General features: G+C 39.4%; 1 long non-coding RNA gene across 1 annotated transcript; it reads right to left on the bottom strand.

The window, feature by feature from the left end:
- Positions 1 to 4,870: 4,870 nt before the first annotated feature.
- LOC116898155 lies at positions 4,871 to 17,178 on the bottom strand. Its single transcript, XR_004387639.1, has 4 exons — positions 16,901 to 17,178; positions 11,496 to 11,565; positions 7,356 to 7,468; positions 4,871 to 5,091 (listed from the first exon to the last, which is right to left on the bottom strand). It is a non-coding gene; the product is annotated as an uncharacterized LOC116898155 (long non-coding RNA).
- Positions 17,179 to 18,057: the final 879 nt, after the last annotated feature.

Genomic DNA, 18,057 nt, shown 5'->3' with positions numbered 1-18,057 from the left:
ATTGTAATGGCGTTTCTTTCTCTCTGGACATATGTTCACAATGCATTTTGTGTACTGATGTTCTCAAATGAGGTATATCATGTTTATGGGATGGTCATATCATACAGATGAGTTGATTTTTTTAGTCAATGATGTCCATTTGCATATTATGTAAGGTTTGAACTAGAGACTAATTTAACTTTTAGTGTGGGTATTCACATCTCTTTCTGTTACCACACATATGTTGTGTAGTTTTTCATCCCTTGACATTCAAATTATCTGTTTCTCAAATTTAAAATGACTTTTTACAAGACAACAGATAGTTGGACCACATTTCAATTCAAACTGCCCTGCCAATCTATAATTTTTTAAGATTTATTATTTTTATTATTTATTTGTATGTGTGTTTGCTTCAATGAGGGATGAGAGAGAGAGAGAGAGAGAGAGAGAGAGAGAGAGAGAGAGAGAGAGAGAGAGAGAGAGAGAGACTGACTCCATGGGCATGGGTATGTCCCACATGTGAATGCGTATACTCAGAGACCAGATGTACACCAGATGAACAGAAGCTGTAGTTACAGGCTATTTTGAGCTGTTTAGCATAGGTTCTTGCAACTGACCATTGGTCCTCTGGAAGAACAGCAAATATTATTAACCGCCCAGCCATTCCTTCATCCGCCAAACTATTTTTGATTGAACAGCTTAACCCATTTACCAAAAAAAAAAAAAAAAAAAAAAAAAAAAACCCAAACCAAAACAAAACAAACACACACACACACACACACACACACACACACACACATGCTGATAAAGACTTGTAGGATTTTCTATTTTTCTAGGTGTGTAATAATTTTTGTATCTATGTTTTCTTATATGACAGCCTTCTTTTGTGTTTGGTGGGTTTCCCTACTGATGTTTACTCCTTGTAGCAATGACAAAGGCAGCATCTAAAGGGTATTCATAGGAGCACAAGAGGCATGGTCAGTTAATGTGAGGACACATAGGACAGATCATATGTAAACACTGCTCATTTAAGTAACTAGGTTACACACACCACATATTTATACATTGAAAGAATAACATACAATTTTGTAATTGATTTCTCCTGAAATCATGTAGACAGTGAAGACTAGAAATATAAACCACATTGTACTAATAGTAGTTTTTATATTTGCCCATACATTTATTTTTACAGGAAAGCTTTAGTAATTCATAAAGTTTCACATCACTGCATTATGTATTTGTATTTAACTCAAAGAATTTACCTGTATGGCAAACTAGTTTTGATGAATTTCCTTAAATTAGATTCATCTGGAAATGTGCTTCTTCTCTCATACTGAAGACAATCTTGATACACAAATACTTACAAATTGGTGTTTTTTTGTTTTTGCCCTTTAAATATATCACCCTTTTGATTTCCTGTCTCATCTCTGGCTGATGAGAAATTATCTGCTAATAGTTTTGAAACCCCTTCATCCAAGTCAAGTCACTTTCTGGCTGCTTTGAAGAGTGTGAAGAGAGTAGGCTTGTCCACGGCTCCCAGTACTTTGGCAATACCCATCTTGAGGTACACAACTTGGACCACAGTCAACTCATTTGCTCTGTAGACTTGCATGTTCATTCACATTTGTGAAGTTTCTACAATTATTACCTTGCTTCTTCTTTCTCATTGTTAAAATATCCATTTACTTTACTGCGTGTATGAGTGTTTGTCTCCATGTACATGTGTGTGTAGCTGTGTGCCCAGTGCCCTCAGAGGCCAAAAGAGTATACTGAATTCTCTAGGACTGGCATTTCAAAAGGTTCTGAGCCACCATGTGAGTGCTAGGAACTGAAACCAGGTCCTCTGCATGTACAAGCGTACTTTTTTTTACATTAAATGTTTAATATTTTATTTCTCACAGATGTCATTACATTAATTATTTGTGTTCATATAGGCAAGAGAAGGACATTGGTGGTCCTGTTCCCTTTTTTTTTTTTTTTTAAACTTGAGTATTTCTTATATACATTTTAGTGTTATTCCCTTTCCGGTTTCCGGGCAAATATCTCCCCCCCCTCCCCCTTCCTTATGGGTGTTCCCTCCCCACCCCTCCCCCATTGCTGCCTCCCCCAACAGTCTAGTTCACTGGGGGTTCAGTCTTAGCAGGACCCAGGGCTTCCCCTTCCACTGGTGCTCTTACTAGGATATTCATTGCTACCTATGAGGTCAGAGTCCAGGGTCAGTCCATGTATATAGTCTTTAGGTAGTGGCTTAGTCCCTGGAAGCTCTGGTTGCTTGGCATTGTTGTACATATGGGGTCTCAAGCCCCTTCAAGCTCTTCCAGTTCATTCTCTGATTCCTTCAACGGGGGTCCCGTTCTCAGTTCAGTGGTTTGCTGCTGGCATTTGCCTCTGTATTTGCTGTATTCTGGCTGTGTCTCTCAGGAGCGATCTACATCCAGCTCCTGTCGGTCTGCACTTCTTTGCTTCATCCATCTTGTCTAATTGGGTGGCTGTATATGTATGGGCCACATGTGGGCAGGCTCTGAATGGGTGTTCCTTCAGTCTCTGTTTTAATCTTTTGCCTCTCTCTTCCCTGCCAAGGGTATTCTTGTTCCCCTTTTAAAGAAGGAGTGAAGCATTCACATTTTGATCAACCGTCTTGAGTTTCATTTGTTCTAGGCATCTAGGGTAATTCAAGCATTTGGGCTAATAGCCACTTATCAATGAGTGCATACCATGTATGTCTTTCTGTGATTGGGTTAGCTCACTCAGTATGATATTTTCCAGTTCCAACCATTTGCCTACGAATTTCATAAAGTCATTGATTTTGATAGCTGAGTAATATTCCATTGTGTAGATGTACCACATTTTCTGTATCCATTCCTCTGTTGAAGGGCATCTGGGTTCTTTCCAGCTTCTGGCTATTATAAATAATGGTGCTATGAACATAGTGGAGCACGTGTCTTTTTTATATGTTGGGGCATCTTTTGGGTATATGCCCAAGAGAGGTATAGCTGGATCCTCAGGCAGTTCAATGTCCAATTTTCTGAGGAACCTCCAGACTGATTTCCAGAATGGTTGTACCAGTCTGCAACCCCACCAACAATGGAGGAGTGTTCCTCTTTCTCTGCATCCTCGCCAGCATTTGCTGTCACCTGAGTTTTTGATCTTAGCCATTCTCACTGGTGTGAGGTGAAATCTCAGGGTTGTTTTGATTTGCATTTCCCTGATGACTAAAGATGTTGAACATTTCTTTAGGTGTTTCTCAGCCATTTGGCATTCCTCAGCTGTGAATTGTTTGTTTAGCTCTGAACCCCATTTTTAATAGGGTTATTCGTCTCCCTGCGGTCTAACTTCTTGAGTCTTTTGTATATTTTGGATATAAGGCCTCTATCTGTTGTAGGATTGGTAAAGATCTTTTCCCAATCTGTTGGTTGTCGTTTTGTCCTAACCACAGTGTCCTTTGCCTTACAGAAGCTTTGCAGTTTTATGAGATCCCATTTGTCGATTCTTGATCTTAGAGCATAAGCCATTGGTGTTTGTACAAGCGTTCTTAACCGTGGAGCCATCTCTCCATTTGTCTTCTCCTTGAATTGTCATGATACAATCCGCTGTTTGCTGGTGCCCTGAACGTTTCCTGTCATATTTACTTTTGTATCGTTAATAGTGTCAGAGATTGGATCTTGCCCATGGGATGAGTACCAATTTGGTGCAGTCATTGGTTGGTATTTTCTGATGTTTAATCTCATAAATCTTAAGACTTGAGATACAATAATTTTATAATTCTTCCATTGTTTAGTGTAGGGAAAATTTCCTTGGGTTGCTATAATTTTCCAACTCTGGAGTTTCAAGTAGTTCTTATATAATTTGTAATTTATGTGTGGTTGATGTTATTTTCATTTTTGAATATTTGGCACATTTCAATTTTTTTTGGTTTTGTCTTTATCCTTTTTCTCATCTATTGAAAAAATAGGATTGTGATTTTATAATAGTCTAATAAGTATATATCAGGGTTCTTTTACAGGTGGTGGATATAAATTAATTTTACTTCATTAAACATAACTGCATTTATACACACACATACACACACACATACACACACACACACACACACACACACAAGAAATTCATTTGTTTTGTTGTTTGTTGTTTTTAGTTTTGGCTTATGTCCTTCATTGACTACCTAGCCTGAATAAAAACAAGAGATCCTCCCAACTGAGTCTTCCCAAGCTCTGCTCTAGGATTATGGGAGTGCTCTACTGTGTAGCCTCATACATTGATTTCTCCAGGTGTATGTATGACAGTCATCTATGGGAACTATTTTCTCAGATTGAGTTGAGATGGTATGACATCTGAGCTGTCGACGATTTTGTCAAAATCTGCTTCCTCTTCACATACAAGCTGTTGTTCTTGTTTTGGAATTTCCATTCCCAATATCATTCCTCTGATAATTTTATGGGATGTTGTGAAACCACCTTAAAGGCTATTGTGCTACATTTGGTGTTTTAGAACATCACCTCCCCAGTGTGTGTCATCAGCAGCTCCTCCCAGGCTGGTGAATGTCCTGTGCTGATAAGTCAGGAGCACAGGCCTTGAGCAGCTACAGCATTACCTCTCAGTTGTTCTTGATCCCCAGGTGAGGTATGCACACAGGCTTTATCTTTTCGAATTAGATCATGGGTACCAGATACAAAGCATCCCATGCCAGAATAGTAAAATAGTTATTTTGCATTGCATTAAAAAAGAAAAGAGAACTCTGGTCCCTTTACCTGCATGTGGCATACCCATACCCATAATCCTTCAGTCTATCATAGAAAACCTTTCAAAATGAAATCCTTATATGAAAGAAATTATTTATGTTCTGGGAGAGGCTGATCTACACATTTTCTTTATCATTTAATGAGTGGGAAAATCTTTTAGAACATTTATTTTGTTCCAGGGACCTTATGTAGAGTTCACTGCTTATTTTTAACCAAAATAATCTCAACTTACTTCTTTTTTTATTTTTTCAAGTTTCAACAGTTCAAGGACATTTCCCATGAAAAAAAAGCCTTCTTGTTTCATGGGTGAATTAATTACATCACATAGAAAGTATATAAGATTGGTATATGCTCCAGACACTCTTCAGCAATCCTGAAATAGAAGAGTCAGAAAATATTCACTTTGTGAGATTTTATTCAGTCTGGATGCATAAATATGAGTCACTTAAAATGTATCAGAGATAGTCATTATTTATAGCCATATTTTTATCTTGTACAGATATGTCGTAGCAAAATATATAAAATATGACATTTGGTATTTCTAAGATATGATTAAATTTACTGGCCCCACTCTACCTGGAGATGGGTAGAAATAACTAAAGACAAAACCAAACTCTTTCAAGGAAGTTTCTATTTTTTTTTATAAAATTTCTCACTAAAAGCAGGAACACCATGTTTGCTTATATCTGCACCTCTTTTCTTCTAATTCCATTGGTTTAAACTATTTGTCAGTTTATTACAATATTTTTTAAGTAGCCTCTTGTGATAGCATCCAGTATTTCATCTTTATTTCAACCCTGTTTGTTTGTGTGTGAATGTGTGTATGTATGTGGATGTTTACTTGTTAGACAAATAGCTTGAGGTATAAACTTTGAACATCAATTTAAGTTTTAATATATTACACTGAGTACTTATTTTTCCATAAGGAAATGAGGGTGGTATTTGATGACCAGTAACATTGTCCTAAGGCACAGATTAAAGGAAGATAGTGTGGTCAGCTAATTCAGGAGGACTATGAATTTAAAATAAACTTGGGCTATATTACAAAACAGTCTCAAAAACATAAATGCTGGAGAGCTATGGACGTCCTGAAAAAATGTAATCTGGGCTATTGTTTATAAAACTCAAAACTCTCTACACTTTCTGAGTCCACTTCAGGAGGGCTCAATGGGCGAAAACATCATAATTCTATTGAACTATTTATCTGTCCTACAAATATAAGTGAAATCACTCTGTTGCCATCCAGGCCTGCCAATCTCCTAAGTAACAATGTAGAAGGAAACAGTTGTTACAATGTGTTGTTTGTAAGTAGAACACAATGCCCTCCAGCTGGACTCATCTTTCCTGCGGGTGTTCCCAGTATGAATTGTTTCTGGATTGGTAGTGAGTTCTTTCTGGACGTCGGGTTGTCAGAGTTCAGTCATCAGTCACTAAAGTTTATTTATGATTTTTAACTGAAAAATATATTTTCTTTATCCATTCTTGTACTAGAGAGAGATTGGCATGGATTTGACAAGTGCACTAGAATATTTTGCTTTGTGCAAATGTCCAAAGACTACACATGGATGGACCCATGGCTCCAGCTGCATATGTAGCAGAGGATGGCCTTGTTGGGCCCCAATGGGAGGAGAAGTCCTTGGTCCTGCCAAGGCTGGACCCCTCAGTGTAGGAAATGTCAGGGTGGGGAGGCAGGACGTGGGGATGGTTGGAGAGTAGGAATACCCTCCTAGAGGAAGAGGAGAGGAAATGGGATAAGGGGCTTATGTATGGAAAACCTAGAATGGGGATAATATTTGAAATGTAAATAAAAATATCCAATGAAAAAAAATATTTTGCTTTGTTCCATAAGTGGGGCCACGTCAGAAATCAGTCAACACACTCACCCTTGTTTTGTGGTTACACTTCTGTTCTACTCTTGAGGTTTTGTCCATTTGTGTATATCATAGTCACAGGTAACTTTTTATCAAGCTCAGACCACAAGCATACACTAACCTGCACACTTACAAATAATTTACAGCTACAGATGGATTCAGTTCAGTGTGGACAGCATTTCAGGTCACAAATAAAGAGCATCGCTTGGGATAATAACATGTTCCTTCCCATTGCTTTCTCTCCTACCTCAGTCCCCACAACCACCACTTCTGCCAAGGAATTTGACAGACTCTAAGATCTGACAAATCTCACATCTGAGCTATCATCCTTATGTTTCTGGATGTGTAAAGATCAAGGCCCTTGTTGACTTTGAGGATGTTCTGGTGGACGTGTACTGAATCGGGTTCCCTTTTTAAGCATATGCATCTTTTCCTGAGTTTCAAGCAGTATTTGGCCATTAACAACCAGTGTTCCAGAGAGATTTTATTCTTGTTTCTTAAGATAAAAAAATCACACTAATGGGCTTTTGTTTGTTGTTTTTGTTTTCATTGTGGTGGCAACTTTAGATTGAGTCCAATCACTTTAGATGTCGCCCAATAGATGGGATCTAAATGTTCAGAATACCAAAATAGTTTTCCTTCCAAAGAGCTCTTTTATAAACTGCAGCTCTCTAGCTTTGAATCTAACACTTACAATAGCCTTTACAGTCCTCTGGGAAAGATGAGTTAGTCTGGTTCCTCTAGTTGAGCAATATATGAAACCCACCTGGGAATCCTGGGAAAGTCTGGCCAACACCCTTATTCTGCTCCACTCTCTCCTCCTTCCACTGAAGAACTTCTTTGAAAACCACAGGACTTATGACCTTTGTGTTTTCCTACCTATAAGAAAGTACACAAGAATAATTTAGTTGCTCGTTACAAGAAGTTTAAACCTATTAAGAATCCTTTGGAAGAGTCTCATAAAAGTTCATCACTGAATCAAATCTGGAGCCAATAGTTTCTCTCTCTCTATCTCTCTCTCTCTCTCTCTCTCTCTCTCTCTCTCTCTCTCTCTGTTATAAATGCTATGCTGTTGAATACAGATTGTGAAAGGAAATTAGTCAATAGCAAGTTCCTGATGGTGAATGTCTCATGTCCATTTTACACTCACATGTTCAAAGCGGTAACTTTTGTAAACTCCATTCCAAAGCTTGTCTCCCCCATTCCCTGTCCTAGCTGCATACACAGCACTTGAGCCCTGTCTGGCCAAAGAGAACACCACACAGTCATTTTCAAGGGCTTTCTGTCCATATCGCCCTTTATAACTTTAAAGGAAACTTGGAAGCCAGAAATACAGCCTGACATCAAAACTCCTGTCCGCCGAAAGCTTTTAGTGCTGTTAAGGCTTCCGGAAAGGTTTCTTGAGAATCATTAACTTTTTCAGAGACGCGGCTTTTCCTTCTGTGCCATTAATGAGCTGCATAACAGTTTAATGCGATGTTACTCTTAATTATCAAGGCGCTTTCTTTTAAATATCAGATTCCCCTCTCTGAACTGTCCTGCTCTCTCTTCTGAGTCTCATCTGTCACTGTAAATGCCATCACTGTATTCCTCCTTCAGACGCAGTGCGGTGACAGGCTCACTCTTATCCTTATCTCTGTTTCCGTCCCCCTATTGGACCACAAAGATCCCTTTTGCAGAGCTCACAGCTGTATCCGCTTTCCACACGTGGCACATGATTGCCTCGGTAAAGGTATTTTCTGTTTCAATCTTGCATTTTCCCAAGGGGGAACAAAGGGGACCAGCTTTCTGGAGTTGGTTTCACTGAGAAAATTGTTTAGAATTGCCTCATTCCTCAGCAGATTAACGGATGCATACAATCCCAGCTTAAGTGCTATTGTACGGCACAATTTCTTCATTATACTTTGTCCTTTCCATTTAGAAAACCCCTCACCAATTAAAGTAATACAGCCTTCCAATACATGCTCCCAATTAAACCTGAGCCGTACTGCCTGCCCCATGCAGCTGGTCACAGGTTCTTACCACGGACCGGCATTCATTAGGCCTGTTCATTATCAGGGAATAGTGGCAGGAATTCAAGGCACTGCCTTCCCTTTTAGGACAACACCAAAATTATCAGCTTTCCACCCAAGGTCCCAATAAGGACAGGATTAAGTGTAAGGGGAAGGGATTCAGACAGTAGCAAACTGCCATTGTCCCTGGCCTCTCAGGTTCCCTCTACTAAATGCATCAAAAGGATACAGTGCAGGTACAAAAGAATTCCCCTCTTAATTAAAGGATCACTTTTCCCTCACTTTCTCCCTCGTAGTATACCCCAGCTTTACTGCCCTTCTTCCTCAAACTCCTTCTACTAGAGCAGGGTCAAAGGAAGAAGGGAGGGCTGAAAGTGACCAGGAAGTCCACTCCCTGAAAGCTGTGTCACTTAAGACAGGGCTTTCCAGCTTCAGGCCAGGATCCATTTTTTTTTCTGTCTTTAGAAGTGTTATTTTTTTCTATCCACAGTTTTAAAAGTACCCGAGAAAGGAATGAGGTGTGGGTAGGCGGACCATCAACTGTGACTTAAGTACTAATGAGGCATAGTGACATCCGTGGGTGTTCCCGGATACATTTCAGGCTGCCTACGACAACACACCGCGCCGCCACATCCCTGTACTTTCATAATGAAGAGGAAACTCCGTGGTCATTCCTAGGGAATGCCTTAGTATTTTCTCTCATGGTTCCTGATCAGAAGGGGGTGAGGGGGAAGCAGGCAGGGAGAAAAGCATGCCACAGACTAGAAAAGAGAAGCATCTTCAAAAGCACTCCAGAGAAAATTCAAGGAGAGAAAGAAGTCACCTTGCCAGACAGCCCCAGGGAGATTCTAGAGGCCCTCAAGCACGGCTCTTAGAGTTCGAAGACAGAGACTAAAAAACTCGCGCAGTCTCTAGGCATTCTGGCCGCAGCAGAGCATCCTGGACATCTCCTGGGTCCTTTGTCTAGAATCCAAACAGCCTCTGCCTGTACCTGCCAGCGAGCACTAAAATGTCCTCTTAAATGATGGAATTGTATATTCCAGCATTCCTGAATAATCGCTTATCTTCGGGCTGTCCACCCCCTAGGACTTTATGCCCATAAATATTGGCTGTGGAGAAGCCACAGAATTGCTCTGCAAAGAAGAGAGATGAACCATTCTGAATGCTGGGTGCTGGGTGCTGGGTGCTGGGTGCTGGGTGCTGGGTGCTGGGTGCTGGGTGCTGGGTGCTGGGTGCTGGGTGCTGGGTGCTGGGTGCTGGGTGCTGGGTGCTGGGTGAGAACTGACTCTCAGAAACTTTACTGGATCCTTATTGTATACATACGAATCTTATCAATGAACAGCACCATATGCATATACAAGGCTTTTTTTTCCTTGGGGGGGGTTGTATATTAGTGTTTTCCTCTCAATTAACTTCTAGGCAATTTTCCCAGCTAAATGCATAACATCATTGGCAAGATGCCAAACAAAACCTTAAGACCCAACACTAAATTCTGCACTTATACAGGCGGCTTAGATTTTCATGCGGTGAACTGGAAGCATGCCAACCACTTCCACTGTAAACCCAGCAGTGGGAAAACTATATATATATATATAGTTTATATATATATATATATTCAAGAAACGCTACTTTTCCAAGACCACTTGAAAATTGTACTATTTTAATGTGCCTTTTAGACAGAATAAAAGAAAGATTTAACCTGCTATTAAATTAACCCAATTAGCTATTTATTCCATGTAACCTTACACTTTGGAGGCTGTTAAATATAAAAAAAAAACTGGCAGTGAATGAATTTGTTGTGAATTATGGAAATTATAAAATGCATTCTAGACAATACATTCTTATGCCTTTTCCCCAACACATTTTACTCTGACAAGATTATCAGAATACTGACTTTAAAAAAAAGTCGGATTTTCTTTTGTATACAAAATGGAATTACCCCAGATGCAATGAAGGAACTAAGGAGAAGTGACTGGGAATTCAGCAGTAAAGTAAAACTAATGACATAGACATTTACACACCGGCTATCCCTCTGAGGCCTTGCCTTCAACTTTTGCTCTCTTGGTTGTACTTTCCTTGGTATTTGCCATAGAACGCTTGTTCTCAAACAGGGTGCTTGTCAGAGACCTGACTGTAGTGGAAGCTGGGGGGCCCAGTGAAGCTTTGTTGACCTTAACTTTAGAGCAAACCTCTAGGGGTTTGAGTTCAAGTCCATTGGGATCTTCAAGAAGACCTAAAATAGTGCTTTCAGGAATTTGTATAGAGTTTGATAAACCTGCCTAAGCAAAAAATAAAAAGGTTTTGGAAATTAACATTTTGACAATGTAGGAGGCTATGAACCAGAAACACGCAGGTTAAGTTTCCCTGGAAATACCCAGGGTTTACAAATCAAGGGATTGAAGATTACATGACCGGACTCATTTTGCCCAACTGGAAAGAAAATCGCTAGAGAAGCTAAAGCTGTTTGTCAAGTTAGCAGGACTGATGATTCTCCTCAATACTAGTCAGTATTTTTTTTTTTTTTTTGTTCTTTTTTTGGAGCTGGGGACCCGAACCCAGGGCCTTGCGCTTCCTAGGTAAGCGCTCTACCACTGAGCTAAATCCCCAGCCCTAGTATTTTCATCATTTAAAAAAAGTTTGATAAAATTCTCAATACATCTCGGGGTTTCAGAAAACAGCATCCACACAAAAGGATTTTCTAATTCCCAAAATCAAGTCATAAAACAGAAACATGCAACACTTGTGTTTGTCTACATGGATTTAAATCTGGCCCTGTGGGGGACCCAGTCATGCCCTTGGCGAGTTGAACCCTGTTTACTGGACAAGACAGGTCCTTTCTGAGTCAGGTCGAAGGATACACGTTCTACTTAAGCATTCTATGGCACCAGACTCACCATAACCCGGCTTCATATCTGAAGAGCCAAAGAGATGACTTCCCAGAACACCTCAGTGAAACTCAAGACACTGATTGCAGAAAAGAAAAAAAAAGGGTTACTATGTACTTTTGATTTCCACCAGTGTTCAAGAATAGGACCTATTGCTCCGGCTCCTTTTGCCTGTTTGACGCCCTGTGAGTTTCAACAGTGACTCAAACCTCTGAAAATAATGAGAAACAAAAAGTAACTAAAATGCCCGCCTCTACCACCGTCTCCACTTGCCAGCCCGGACTCTAGGTTCATTGCCTTTGCCTCCACTCTGTCTGGACAAAGGCCAATTCAGTACCGTGTACACATGAATCCTGTATTTGAAGAACAAAATGTAAACTAAGCCTAAATACAAATGAGTAAATGGACAGAAACACAGTGAGAGGGTGATGAACAAAGACAAGGAGGAAAGAATGGAAGGAAGGAAGGAAGGGAGGGATGGAGGAAAGACGGAAGAAAGGAAGGAGGAGGGGAGAGAGATGAGGGAGAAGTGGAGAGGGAAAGGAGAGAGGAAGTATGCAAAGGGGAAGAAAAAAGGGGGAGGGGAGAGGAAGGGAGAAAAGAAAGGATGGTCGGGAATGGAAGTGAAGAAAGGAGGATTGGGAGGATTCTCTGCCCAAGGCATTATGGGAAATGAGGCTGTGAAAGGTTTGGTAAACTCTTTCTACAAGTTATATTGTACATACACCGTTTGCCTTTGATTTATTTCAGGGCTAAACTACTATTTGGAGCTGAAACAATCATAATTTCAAGTGTGTGTGGTGCAGGAATGGCGCTGTATGGATGAATCTGCATTCGAGAACTTTGGAAGATTTTCAGAGATGTATGTGACAATTAAAAATAAAAAGTCAACACTGACAAATGATTTGAATATTTCAGAATATCCTTAAGAGAGTTACTTGGTATTGAAAATCACAATGGTTAACTCAGTTACTATACAAAACTAATAACGAGCAAATTTGAATTTATTAGTAAAATTATACTGTCGAATATGATCAAATTCCAGCAAAAGTATTGGTTACTATGAAGAGTAAAGTTAATTTTAGGTAAGATTTTGTAATTTACAGAACACATTTCATACAAAATATATTCCATAACAATATATATTCTACAAAATGTATTTTATGAAGAATGTAGCAGTATTCAAAAATATAGTTGTTACAACACAGGATTTTGTAGGGTTGATATATAATTTAGAATCATTTTGTTTGAAATACTTGGATATTTCTTGTAAGTCAGGTGATTTTATGAACGTCTGAATCTTATCAGTATGGATTTATACATCAAAAAGAAATTTTAAAATAGTTTAAAATATCCTTTCCTCTGTCTCCTTAGTAGAAAAATATTTTTTCTTCTTTAAGGGCAGTCTAGAAAATCGAAATGATTCATACTGCATAATATTATTTCCTTGAATTTGTGTCTATTTACATAAATTAACATAATTTGACAAAACTTTTATTACTATGTAAGAGTTATTTTAAGCATTTTTTAGAACATGCAGCATTAAGGTCTTAGGGAGACTGGTTTTGTTTTTGTTTTGTTTTTTTCCTGGAGAAATGTAGACTATACTTGTGTTGATTTCTAACTTTTAACATGTATGATACAAAATTTCAGGGACACAAATTATGGGAAAAATAAATGGCATTTCCTCAAATTTCTTTTTCTTTGTGTTAAGAATTTCTATTAAAGTACAAAAAAAAAGGAGGGAGAAGAAAATTTGCTTTTAGGGATACTTATTTTTATTTAAAATGCATTTTCAAAGACCCACACAAAGTTTTCTTGGCATTCTAAGTGGGCCTGCTTGCCCGGTGACAGACAGGCAGTCCTTGAGAGCCAAGCCCACCAATTTCCAGTCTTGCTGTGCATTAAAGTTACGTGTAGCGTAGCATTCGTGCCTTTGTCCAGGCTTCGAAGTGTGAGAAGCCCAGGACAGCGGTTATTAGGAATAAAAACTGATGTATAAGACTGAAATAAATAGGTGTGTAAACAAAGCCTGTAAGCTTCCCAAGTATAGAATTAGTGCCAGAATCCCATGTGGGCAGGTATGTCTGACAGCCCAAATCAGAATTTCCATTGGATGCAAATGAAGGATGACAGCTCCTCTCAAACTCCAGTCACAATCAGCAGCCCGAGATGAGGGGTTGCCTAAACTTGAATCAGAATCCAAAATTAGGGTCAAGCACACATGGAAGGGAGTCCAAGTGGGCAGGGCCTCAGGACAGAAGACAGCCCAGCATTGGCAGGCTCCCACTGGGGTTTTTAGAGGGGTCTTGCAGATAAAAGAAAGCAGGAAATCAGGGGTGGGGGCAGGGTCAGGAGGGAGCTGTGCCCTCATCCCTCGAGGGCCACACCTGGCAGCCAGGCCCACACCCAGAAGCTGTGAAGACACTGTACCTGAAGGGTGAGTAAGTGGTAGCCATCACAAGCAGGCCAGCTCAATGCTGGATTTTTTATGTAGAAAGAGTCTCTCCTGAGATATTAGTAACTTCAAGGGGATTTATTTACACTTACCAGATTAGTAATTACATTCAGTTGGTACTTCCAAAAGAATGAAGATTCCTTGGACTCGAACAAATGTTAGAAAGTGCCTATTGTTTCAAAATGCCATTCTTCTATCTTTGGGCTTAGTTTTTATCCATGTCTCTGGGTCTAAACTTAGTTTGTCATTTCCCACAGAGTTCAAAGCACAGGAGAAGCTTTCTCCTCAGCTCATGGAATCTCAAGCAGATTGGCCATCTGCTTCTCCTGCTCTTTGTGGTTTGGCCTCCGTCACACCCTGCAGTACTCCATGTACCCTCACAGAACTCTACCTGCAGTCGTTTTTAAGAGTCTGAGGTATTTCCAGGCCAGTGTCTTTTCCTTCTGCCTGCAGACCTCAGAATGTGGTCAATAGTGTGCAGCGTCAGCTACAGGTTTAAAGACCTGTGCCAACGAGAGGAATAATGAGGTGACCTCTGGAGCTTCCTGTGACCAAGGTCAGTCAATCTTTTATCAAGAATCAATTTTATTTTTCTATGGGAACCCTGCTATGCTTTCCCATTTTGAAACAATATCATCTGCTTAAGTATCACAGTACAGTTCTATCTATCCATCCATCCATCCATCTATCCATCCATCCATCCATCCATCCATCCATCCATCCATCCATCCGTCTATATATCATCTTTCATCTACCTATAATCTATGTATTTATCCATCATCTATCTATCATCTATCTATCATCTATTTATTGTTTACCTATAATCTATGTATCTACCATCTACGTATCTATCATCTATCCATCCATCTATCCATCATTCATCTATCTATCCATCTATCATCTCTCTTATCATCTATTACCTTACATCTATCTATCCTTTCATCCGTCTATCTACCTACCATCTATCTGTCTATCTATTTATTTTCTGTCTATCCATCTATCATCTGTCTATCTATCTGTCCATCTTTCTGTCTATCAATGTACCCTCTATTATCTACCTATCAATATGTCAATATTTAACACTATGTGATAAAAGGACATTTTATTGTCTTTATTTTAATAGATTAGCGTATTGTTCTACATGTCTCTCAAATAGGAAATAATCTGTATCCATATTTCCTTAGCACTTGTGGCAACTGTTGACATTATTGATGTATTGCAGCCATTTATTAATGGATAGCTGATGGCTAGGTAGATACACAGATAAATGAATGGGTGGACGCGAGATTAGGTGGAATAAGTACAACTGAATATCACCTTGTCCATTTTGTGGATTCACAGCACATTGCTCATTAGTATGGAAAACAGTGACTCTATTGCCTCTCTGCCTCAACCTGACATTAAGAACTTTTAAAATTTAAGCTGCGCTATTTAGGAAACAATACGTTATTTCATGTGTTTTGCCATAGAACTATCTATAGTAAACTGAGCCCAGTATGTAATAGTTTTAACTAAACTTTCTAGTGTTGGCACATAACTGTCATTGCTACAATTCAGTATCATTTAATAATCAACAGAGTTGCCATTACCAGAATAGAGAGTGTACTGTCTGTAGCTTGGCATGACTCATATTTGCAAAAAAAAAAAAAAAAGGTTATATAAAAGCACCAAGTAAGCATCTAGGTGAAAGGACATCATGATTATTATTGTATACACTCAGAAGGCTTCACAATACTTTGATTATTAAATTATTTGTTATCAACTCATACATCTTTAACCTTCCCTTAGAGTATGACTATCTTTACATATTTAAAAATCTTATACAGAGTTGATATTCATACTCTGGTGGATCCTATGTAGCAACTGAACGTTTGCTCTATCGTGTTTTGACAATTTTTTTTTAAAAAAATTCATGTCTCCATCCAAAAAAATCCTTGATACAGTAGACTGATTCTGGCATAGGTATCATAATTCGGAAATGTGTAAAAAAATGCTCACAGAGAGCCATAGCTAATATCAGCGTCCTCACACATCGGATGTAGAGCATCACAGAGCTCATTGTAGCAGACCCTACACTATAATTACATTACACACGTTTTAAATTATCATGATAATTTAAGACTGCAGCTTTGTTTGGGGCTTAGATTTTCCATATTCGTTCTCACATGTGAATCATTTAAATGGTTGAAATAGAATCTGTTTAGCTGTTTTGAATTATATGAATGAAAGAAAATACACTTTCTCTACAAAGCAAATTAAGACATTTAGAGATTTGAGTGAGACTGAATTCATAAGCTTGAAGTTTTGGGAGTAAATATGAACTTAAAAATATTTCCTGATTTCCTTTGAGTGTGATTTAAAATTATAAATGAACTAACTCTTCACTACAGGCCTTCATTTTGCTCTGACACAAATATTGAAGTTCAAATGAGCATCATAAATTATTTAGCAATTTGACATATGTCCAGTTGCACATGCTCTGTATGCACTCCATACCAGGGGTGTGTAGGTACATGATTGCTACATTTATGTCTGAAGTATAATCCCATAAAGTGAAAAAACAATTAAGAACACTAATCATCCAGAGTAGGAGTCGTACTTCTGGTTGGCAGTTGAGATTCAAATTGGAGACTTAATTATCAAAAAATTTATGTTTTCTTAGATATAGCCTCACTTAAAGACCTCTATGTAGCCCAGGCTGGCCTGAAAGTTGAGATAATCTTCCTGCCTTAACCTCTTGTGTGCCTAGATTAGAGGCACCGTTGGCTATTTACGCTTTTTCTCTATCTGTGCTTTTTGAGGAGACGTGGTGATATTTTCAAACCATCAAAGAAAAGATTTAGAGCAAAACGCTAACTAAGTAATGGAGAATTACCGTATTTTTTTCCATGATTGAAAATAATCATCTTGCATACATTAAAGGAAACTAGTTAGTTCATATCCACTCCCAAGGTACCTCATGATTTCGCTCCTGTTCTGCAAACTCTCCTAGCATCGTTGCTCCTTGTACATTCCACCTCCGGATTCAGCAGGACCTGGAATGATTACTTTGAACTTTCGCTCAGTGATATCAGAACCTCGGATTATTATAAAACTCCACATGTTAAAGCCGACTCTCTTGGCCTTTATAAAACAGCCGCCGTAACAAAAGGCATTGGACGTAAATCCCTGCGGACTCAGAGCAGTGGCCGAGTTGCTCAGGCCTTCGACTTTCAGTGTGTGACTTAGGTCATGACCAGCAGATGTGTCTAAAAGGGGCTTTTCAGACACTTACCAGAGCTGGAGCATCCCATAGGGCTGCAGCTGTGGATTATCCAGAGTGGGCCGAGCAGTGAGGCCCGGGTAGAGGCCTGCCCTCTATCAGTTGGTACTCACAAAATTGCTTCCTATTTCCTTTGTGTGGGCCGAGATGCTCCATTAAAATACCTAGTAGCCAACGGGATGTCTCTTCCCAAATCCTTCCAGCATAAGACCCAAAAGAGCTTTCCTCATTGCCAAAGAGATATATTATCTCTTCTAAGGGTGCAAGTATTAGCATCGATTTGGACATCTTCTGGTTTGAACAGAAGCACACTTGACAGTTCCATAGTTCAGTGACACATGTGCAGTGTCAATATTCAAAAACAATGCCTAGGAAGATGAGATTGTCTAAACGAGTATAATCCTGAAGGTGCAGGGACAGAGAAGTTGCACAGGCAGTCATCCCCCTGCCAGTGTGTGCAACATTTGAAACAATGCTTCATTTGAATAGCTTGCTTAGTTTCTTCACATGGATGTGAGCTGACACACCATTGCCTGCTGCATGGAAGTGACGTCATCTCTTGGGTCCTCTCTCTCTCTCTCTCTCTCTCTCTCTCTCTCGGTGTTGTATTTCAGCACAATCGCCTATGGACTCCACTGCAGACTTCTGAGATTTAATTCAGCCCATGTAGGATTTGAGGAGTAAATGATAGGAAGTAGCTCTTTTTGTCGTTCTGTGAATTCCTATTTCTAGACACTACCCTTAAACATGTAGGTCCACTTCCTGTTCTTTGTTGTGTACGTGATGCCAGACATCTAACATTTGTGGGACAGCCGTGTTTCCTTGGCCCTCCTACCAGCCCTTCTTATGGG

Source organism: Rattus rattus, chromosome 4 (genome assembly GCF_011064425.1).
Source record: "Rattus rattus isolate New Zealand chromosome 4, Rrattus_CSIRO_v1, whole genome shotgun sequence".
Classification (NCBI taxonomy): Eukaryota; Metazoa; Chordata; class Mammalia; order Rodentia; family Muridae; genus Rattus; species Rattus rattus.
This window is presented reverse-complemented; position numbering and strand designations above follow the sequence as displayed.